Source organism: Cynoglossus semilaevis, chromosome 1 (genome assembly GCF_000523025.1).
Source record: "Cynoglossus semilaevis isolate Cse_v1.0 chromosome 1, Cse_v1.0, whole genome shotgun sequence".
Classification (NCBI taxonomy): domain Eukaryota; kingdom Metazoa; phylum Chordata; class Actinopteri; order Pleuronectiformes; family Cynoglossidae; genus Cynoglossus; species Cynoglossus semilaevis.
The window spans coordinates 14,274,534-14,284,034 of NC_024307.1; the positions used below are offsets into that span (position 1 = coordinate 14,274,534).

Consider the following 9,501-nt stretch of genomic DNA (forward strand, 5'->3'; position numbering starts at 1 on the left):
GTGGCAGGGGGGGGGGGGCAGGAGAGATGGGCGGGGGGGAGTGGAGGGGGGGGGGGGGGTTCTGAGGCCGGAGCAGAAGTGTACTGACAACGTTCCAGTTAAAGTGGGTTCACAAAGTGAGGGTTTAAGTAAATAAGTCATTTGTTTTACACTCTAATTGAAGGATGAGTGAGTTTTTATTAACCATTTCATCCTGTTTAGTTAAATCTACATTATATTCTAGATCAAATAGAACAAAGGTGTCAAACTGAAATTCACTGTGGGTCAAAGTTAAAAACTGGGACAAAGTCCTGGACCAAACTTAATATTTATTGAAAAATTGACTGGAGTTGTGCCTGTTTTCTCTTCACTCCAGATATGGAATGTAGATGTTTTTTTTCATATGGAAAAAACGGTTTAATATTATAAACACATGACAAATTAAATTTGAAATAAAACACACACCAGTGTTTCTTATTATCTCTCTTTATCTGTAGCCTTTCCAGTTTCTTTCTGATGTAATTTTTTTTTTCCACAGGCAACCGCGAATACTACAAACCCTGCCAATATTTAAGGTCTCTATACTAGCGGGCCAACTCTAGTACACATTTGATATGATCTCGCGAGCCAAATATAATTACACTCCGGGCCAGATTTGGCCCCCGGGCCTGAGTTTGACACGTGTGATATAATGTCTTAACCCTATTTGTTTGAAGTCAGGAGACATTATCAAGAATAAGAATAAAATTATATATATATATATGTATATATATAAAAGTGTTTCAGTAATCAGTTCACTCTCGTACGACCTAAAATATGTTTGAGCGTCTATAAAGAGGAGGGTTTAATCGTAATGAGAGTACAGTACAGTACAGTACAGTACAGTATTACAGTATTACAGTATTTATCAGCCAGAGATACCACTGTACAATGACACACTGCACAGTGAAGTGGTACTACAACTTAATTCTTAAATCTGTATTTGAGAGCTGAGTTATTGAATTAAGATTCAATGTCTCTCTCTCTCTCTCTCTCTCTCTCTCTCTCTCTCTCTCAGACAAACACACTGCACACATGAAGGAGAACCCCCCATTCTCTCTCCCACTCTCTCTCACTCTCTCTTCTCCCACTTTTTCACTTGTCACATTGCTTGTAAGAAAACAAACAAACAAACAAACAAACACTTAAAAGATTATTATCCAGTCCAGTCCAATATAAATAACTCACCAAACCCTGATGGGAATTCGATTCCCCCACATACAAATACAGGGAGCACACGTACCACCAGTGGCCCATGCACCATGAATTGGGAACCACCGTTTTGAAACAAGGCGATTCTGAGAATGTGAGATCTTTTTAACTTCGATTGGATTTTTGTTCGTTACAATGGAGCACACAGCAGTGCAGTACTGTATACTGTATACTGCATACTGTATACTGCCGTGCTGCAGTAAATATTTTACTCGATTCTGCGTTGTTGGACATGTTTGATGCTTGAGTGCCCTCTACTGGACAAACAAGGTTACTTCATCGTATTCGCAGCAAAGCTTGGCTCAGTTCTGTTTGTTTACCTGCTGTTCAACACTGAGGTTTTACCGTACGCTGTAATGTTGTATGTGGAACACCAGAATAAAAGTCAAATAGAAAGTAAACAGAGAAAAAGATATTTTCACATTTCATTAAACAGAACACGCGACACGTGACATCGTGAAATGTCAATAAAGTGTTTATGTGTAAAAACGAAATATTCGCTCTGTTAACTGTCTTTAGGTGCAGAGACTGGAAGACTTCAGTTCAGACGCTGCTGATAAAACTAGCACTTACCTTTACGGAGCCGTCTGTAGAACCAACGAACGAGCTGTTTGGAGACCACGTGGAACTTGGTTCCTACATTGAGACCTCAGTATGGAACTGTGGGAAAAGAGAAAGGAGATTAACATTAAAAACATTAATTCTACAATCAAAATAAGAAGTGCTGCTGTTTTGATGACAATAAATATGAAATCTAGTTGAGTTTTACATATCTTCACAGGACAATAAAACGAGGTCTGAAAATCAGTGTTTATGATGTCATTTATTCACCTATTTTTGTCCAACTGTCCCTTTAGAGCCTCCGTACTTACTCAGTATTCAACAGGAAATAAATATCAGAGGTGAGCAGTCAAATGTAGGCTTTTTTGATATTCACGTCAGGACACACAGAGAGAGAGAGAAGGTAGGCGTTTGAAAACGACATTGTCCACCAGATGGCGTCACTGTATTTGTAATAACCTGTTGTAGCAGCATCAGTTAGTCCGTGCGGAGACACAGTGAGACTCCAGGAAACAGACGGACGCTGCAGCCTCCGCTGCCACACCCAACACTCTTTGTTTTATTAATCATCGTTTGAATGAATGTCATTTATTACAGTGTCAGTGAGAAACACACACGTCATCAGAGCGTCTCAGCTGACAGCAGCCAGGGGCGTCAGCAGACTGGCTGAGATTACAGGTCTGGAACATCTCATTAAAACACATTCATATAAAAGAACATGTTATTAATTCAGTGTCATTTCTGGGAACACAGTGGAGATAAAGACAAACATCGACACGTTGACACTGACGGAGCTGACGGACTAATGAACGCTTTAGTCTCTGCTGTTAGGACACATTATAGATGGTTATTATGGACGAGCTGCTGTTAGGACACATTATAGATGGTTATTAACATGATTAACATGATTAACATGATTAACCAGCTGGTTAACATGGTACCAGTTGGTTAACATGGTACCAGTTGGTTAATGGTTTCTGTTTGTTCATTTTAACTTGTATTTGATCACAAACTTCTTTTTAGTTTCACACTTACATAAAATGTAGTTTTCCCATTTGATATATAAAATTTTAAAATATATAGAATGATATTCCTGACATTTAACACCGATGTCTAAAAGACCAGTGTTGCCCATGTGGGTTCCCAGTTGGTTGAACTGGGTTACATGTGTACCATGTGGCAACCTTACCACACGGGCTGAGAGGGCCACCAGGAGTAACCCAGGAACACATCGGCATGTGGACCAGTGGAGCCTTAGATTGAACCCCCCTGGATTTAGGCCAGGTAAATTATGTGGTCCACATTCTTCTACCTGTCGGCCCATTACCTACATGTGGACCATTTGATTGGGGCTTACACTTACATTTTTCCTCCGTTTCTGGTTCATATGTATATTTTGTTTTGCCCTCTTGCCCCCGAGGATTTTAATGAATTAAACTGAACTGCATAGTGGACCAAATAGGTACAGACTTATATTCACTGTCCCTTCATCTGTGATTCACTCCAACACTGGGCCACGTAGTGATTGGACAGTTTTTACACCAGATTTCCCTCCTGAAACAACCCAATCTGGGATTTAGAGAAGATGTGGTATTGAACCCAAAACCTTCAAGGGTCAAGTCCTCTCCTCTAAGGCAGGGGTCTCTAATCCTAATGAGCTGAGGACCACTGTCAGATTAAATCTATACTAACATCTGGTAGTGGGCCGCATGTAAGTTGTTTGCGGGCTGAAAGTGGCACACGGGCCAGGGGTTTAAGAACTACAGGTAGATTTATATATGTATAAATTCATCAATTTGTTTCTCAAACGTCCTATAATTTAAATTGATTTCCATTCATAGAAAGGTCAGACAAGCAGAGGTTTGTAAATGAGGCTGAGTCGATCTACTATTTGCATTGTTTCAAATTCCTGTCTCCGTTTGAAAGTGACGAATGGTTCGGTCTTTATTGTATTGTAAATGCCTGCTGTGTCGTTGGAGAGACGGAGTGCATCTTTCAAATCGAACCTGCAGGTCGCACAAAGAAAAACAACCGAGTTTGTTGAGATTTCTCTCATTTCTCCTGTTTATTTTGCAGGCGTCAGGCTTCAGAGCGGACTCGGACAGATATCACGGGGCTCGTGATCCATCACTGACCCACATGTGAGTCTGCTCAGCCTCTCAGTGTTTACCAGCACACTGAAGCCTCGGCCCGGGCTCTGTAATCTAATAACACTGACAGAACCTGAGCCTCGGCTCTTCTACCCAAGCCTGACTAATTACAGGAATGTCTGTGGATCTCAATTCAAACCCAGGCTCTGGGTCAGGTCTACGGCCCACGATCGTGGCGGTGCGGTGGTCTGCGTCAACACCCCATTTGCACTTCTACGCACAGAGGAAACGCGGCGTAAAAAGGTGCACTGAGGTTGAGCTCTCTACTTTTTTTTTTTTTTACCCTTTTGGTGTCCTTGGTCCGGGGGGCGAGCTAATGTCCAGAGGAGGGCGGGGATGAAATGTTGAATACTAATAGAAGCCAGGTGCCAGACGAACAGATGTCAGAGTGATGTATGCTTAAAAGAGTCGTAAATATTCTCTCTCCTCCAGTCTGGGCCCGGCCCCTCACACGGCACTAACACAGCTCTTTAACCCGCGTTCGTCCTCATTAAGGACGCACTAAAGTTACAGAGTCAGTCAACCCAGGAGGAGTGCTAACCTGCGGGCCGAGGAGGTTAGAGGAGCAGCTCTGTGCTTTCTTTATAAAGATAAGGAGTCACTCACGATATTTACGGCCACAGTTTAGTCAGTTATTCAGAGGCGCAGGCTATATTTCTTCCCAACCTATGGTTCTGGCCTGGACCGCTGCACCTTTTCATGACGCATTCAAAGGACTGACGTTGCAGGTTAGAATCCCTCTCTGAAAATGGCCTTCTCTACAGATTAATTTTCCACCCTGAATTTAACCAATCCCTGGGAGGCAGGGGAAATTAAATTCTAACCAGCAACCTCTTGGAAACAGAGCCAGTCACCTTGACACTACGTCACACTGTCTGACAAAAAACACTTTGATTTAAATTGACCTGAGCAGAGTCCCTGAATGCGTCTTGTTGGCATTCGTTGCGAAGATATTCATCTAATACACAGGACATCTAATGTTTTAGAACACACGTTGATAATATTAATAATAATAATAATAATAATAATAATAATTATTATTATTATTATTATTATTATTAATATTATCAACGTGTGTTCTAAAACATTAGATGTCCTGTGTATTAGATGAATATCTTCGCAACGAATGCCAACAAGACGCATTCAGGGACTCTGCTCAGGTCAATTTAAATCAAAGTGTTTTTTGTCAGACAGTGTGACGTAGTGTCAAGGTGACTGGCTCTGTTTCCAAGAGGTTGCTGGTTAGAATTTAATTTCCCCTGCCTCCCAGGGATTGGTTAAATTCAGGGTGGAAAATTAATCTATAGAGAAGGCCATTTTCAGGGAGGGATTCTAACCTGCAACCCTTCATTAACAGGATCAATCTTCTCGCCACTCAGCCACAGTCTGGCCCTGGTGTCGTGTACAAACGTGACTGATTTGCATTAACGTCTCAGCTGTTCGTCTGTGCGTCAGTGCGCATGTCCGTGTGCGTCTGTTCTCCTCTGTCCTACGTACTGTACCACCAACCGCTGCGTCTGTTTTTACACTTCATTGTCTCTGTCATGACGTCACGTCAAGTCTGAGGAAATAAAAAGTCGCGCCTTTTAATGTAAAAGAAAACAGGTAGATAAAGTTTCACAAAATAAAACGCGTATGTGTCCATAAAACCACTTGACAGGATTTTACAGTTTAAAGGTTCTTTTTCCACATTTTCTCAGCAACAATAATCTTTTTATTTCACCAGATTTATATAAACTGGATTTCTTTCGTTTAACGGCTGGAGAAAAGAAACTTCTAGAATTATAGGATCTTTACTGACGAACTCAGATGTCGGTGTGAGTTGTTGTTTTTATGGAATAGACAATAAAAAAATAAAAGTGATAATTGTGTTAAAAATATATTTTAAGCTCTTTAAGCTCGCGATTCATTGTTTGTTTTTTCAGTATCGTGTGTCATGAGATCTGTACATTAGACTGTTGACCTACAGCATAGGACTGTTCTCTAGTTAAAGCAGGAGAATTAATACAATGTCTTTAAAATATATTTTTCATTCCTGACGGTTTTTGTTACAATCGACGGGGAATGATCGATTAAAACATAAATATCGTAAACCGTACACACTTTTTCTTTCTCTACACCCTTTCACTTTGGCTAAAACATGACCAAAATCGAACAAGAATCAAAGATTCATTTAAGCTGCAGTTACTATTTACCGTTGTATTGTAGATGGCGCAGGCTGCGTCATTTCTCTGCATACAATAACGTTTAAATTTGTTTTTAACAAACTCGTATCTCAATAAAAAGAAATGAAGTCGATTTAATAATTAAACTAGAAAATAACTTTTCACGTTCTGATTAATCGAAGCCACAGGAAACGTGCGCTACAAAAGTATTCATTTCGATAATTTAAAAAAATCGAAATATATTCACATATATCTTCAACAACAACAAACACTTCAGGTAAGTTTACGTCAGTTCTAAGTCAGGACTTAGTTGTGCCTTAGCTTCTCATCTCCTAAAAAGCAAAACATTCTAATTCTGTTGACAAATCATATTGGTAACAACAAACATAAACGGGCAGAACATGTAATACTTAAATATAATATTATTTATCGTGTGATATCGTGGCGGTGTAACACACGTAAATACTACTACATATATTAATGTGGACAAATCTCGACTAAATGTTGGATTTGTTTTTAAAAGTTGCACGAAAATATATATATATTTTTTAGAGGTCAAATATTCAACCCTCATGAATGTCAGTGTTTATGTCCGTGTTTCCCGGATGTTCGTTACACCGAGTTCCTCGTCAGTTCGTCAGTTCTGATGTGACACCTGGAAAATGTTCCTCGTGTTTTCACATGTTCAACGAGTGAGTGTTCAGAAAAGAGAATATAAAGAGGGATAAAAAATGACTCCGCTCTCTCTCTCACACACACACACACACACACACAGAGACACAGAAGAAGACAAATGAGGTGGTGGGCGTGGCTGTGTGTGTCCTGACACTCAGGTGTGTGTTGGTCTTTCCTGCCTTTTGAGGACCTCTCTTTTTTGGTCCAAACTCTCATTTCTGAGCCTGTGGGTGAGGTCGGGGTTAAGATCATCTGAGCTCAGGCTGAGGCTCGAGTCAGACATTAATTAACAAGGTTAAATAAATGAATGTCAGTCAGTGAGGACACCTGGCTGGAACACCTCTGCAGGTCACGTGTCTCCGAGCAGCGAACGGAAATCAGAGCGGCGCGACAGAGAAATGAGAGTCTGGAGCCTGTGTGTGTGTGTCTGTCTGTCTGTGTGTGTGTGTCTGTGTGATGATTTATAATTGTAACGTTCGCAGCTTCACCAGGTGTGAACAGCAGACCTACTGTATTTGTTCTTAGAACAGAGGACAAGTCCGTCTCTGATGAATGATAAGGTTTGGAGACAAACTTGATGAAAACTTAAACCCACCTGACCCAACCTCAGCCCCCGCCCCGCCACTTTCACCCCAGACAAAACTAATATTTTGAGTTACAAAAGATTAAAACGAGTTTCTCTACCTTGGTCAGGTCAGAAAACCATCAGTCCTGCAGCGGAGAGACAGAGGAGACAGACATAAATATCACGGTTCTGATCGCCAGCTCGTCATGGAATGATACTTTACGACAATTAAAACAATTATGGACATACCTTCTTATGACAGACACTGGTGACAACAGACATCCTTGTCACAGTGCACACCTCCCCACTGTGTGTGTGTGTCTGTCTGTGTGTGTGTGTTGACACTGGAGGTCCTTCAGGGTCACATCTGTTTAAACAGAGGAAACAACAAACATGAAAACAGAGCAAATATGAAAACATCAAACTGCATCAAATCAACGGGTTCATCTGATAAATGACCTTTAATCCGTGTTAATCTGAAGGAAAGGAAACCCTCAAAACTTCATGTTGAATTTTCCAGAAATAAAATAAGTAAGATGAAGGTTAGACGACAGACATAGACAGATATATATTTACGCTAGGAATATAAAGTCAAGCTTCTTTCCATAAACACCAAATCTAAGCTAAGCTAACAGTTATCCGAATTTCTAGTGCTCAGTGTTAGCCAAAATAGCTTAAAGATGATCAAAAGTTCATTCCAAAGTGCATATCAATCTAGACAATGAGAGGATAAAATTAACCACAAATTCATTCTACACCCAAAGGCTAAAAGAAAAGCTAAAAGGTACAGTAGCTCTAAACCTTATGAGAACTTAAAGTTAATCACAATTACTAAACTTTAGCTAAAGTTATCAAAGAGTTGGATAATATAAAGAAGACAGAAATACAAGGTTTGAAAAGAACAGACAATTAGATAAAATGAAAGGAGTTAGCCAAAAGGCTAAATTATTGCTAAAAGATGGTAAAACGTTAGGCCAGAGATCTGAGGCCCAAAATAACTAAAATATCTGCTCTAACACAGGAATAAAGTAACCAAGTATCTAAAAAGTTAGGTTGCAGGTTGAGGTTAAGCCATTTAAAAGTATCTACATTTTATTTTATTTTATTTAGAAAAAGAGTTAGGAGTTAGCCAAGAGAAATGCTAAAAATCTGGATTAGAAAAGTTCAAAGTTAGCATAGAAAAAGTTAGTCAAATTTATAAACAAAGGTAGACAATGAAAAGTTGCAAATTCTAATAAATTCCTCCAGAATTGTTACATATCTACTACACAACAGAGGGACCGTGAAGTAGACACACACACACACACACACACACACCACTAGCCAGGAACGTTAGAGTGAGACTCAGGTGAGAGTTCTTCACCGTGAACCAGGTTTTACCGAAAAAAAAAAAAAAAACAAGTCTCAGTACGTCTCTCTCTCTCTCTCTCTCTCCCCTGTGTGTGTGTCTCCACCGATGCGTCTCCTCCTGTGAACAATCCGATTAGATACGGGACATATTTGTTGCAGCCTGTCCAGGGCCGTGTGACAGACAGCCGTGGACAGGCTGTAAATCATGCGTGGAAGAGGCCTGTTAGCACCGTGAGGCGTTCAGGGCCGTAAGAAACTATAGTTCATTGAAATGTTATCATATTTTATTTGAAAAACTTTTACTGTTACCATTGAATAATATAAGAAAATGCAAAAGCATTATTATTATTATTATTATTATTATTATTATTATTATTAGCAGTTATCTAATAATAAAACATTAGTGACAGTACCCACTGTGGGCGGATGATGTGATCATTCCTCTCCGTCAGCTAACACTTAGTTAATAATAATAATAATAATAATTACTATTATTATTATTATTAATTTCTAACTCTTATTCAAACAACATTTAAAACAATTTAAAAGATCATGTTACTGATAGTTTTCAGATGTTTTGAAAATAATTATTAAGCATCTTTGTGCGACTTTAGGATGCGTGTCCAATGTCTGGTTTGCGGGCCCTTTGCGACACATCAGGGGCATAAACTAAAGGCTAATCCTCCGGCTGATTTATTGGCTTGATGTTTTATAAAACAGTTACTACAGTTAACCACTTTGTTAACGCATCTATTTCTCTTGAGAAAACTGTATGAGAAACTTGTAATAGTTTTAGACTCATTTA

The 9,501-nt window shown here is 39.6% G+C and overlaps 1 protein-coding gene across 1 annotated transcript in view; it reads right to left on the reverse strand.

Moving 5' to 3' along the window:
• The window catches only part of nkx2.9 (NK2 transcription factor related, locus 9 (Drosophila)), a 17,154-nt gene extending 9,438 nt beyond the window's left edge, over positions 1-7,716 (reverse strand). The window contains exons 1-3 of the transcript XR_001760102.2: positions 7,596-7,716; positions 7,466-7,492; positions 1,804-1,890 (exon numbers count right to left, since the gene is read on the reverse strand). The gene's annotated coding sequence lies outside the window, so the exon portion shown is untranslated. The remainder of the gene's footprint in view (positions 1-1,803; positions 1,891-7,465; positions 7,493-7,595) is intronic.
• Positions 7,717-9,501: the final 1,785 nt, after the last annotated feature.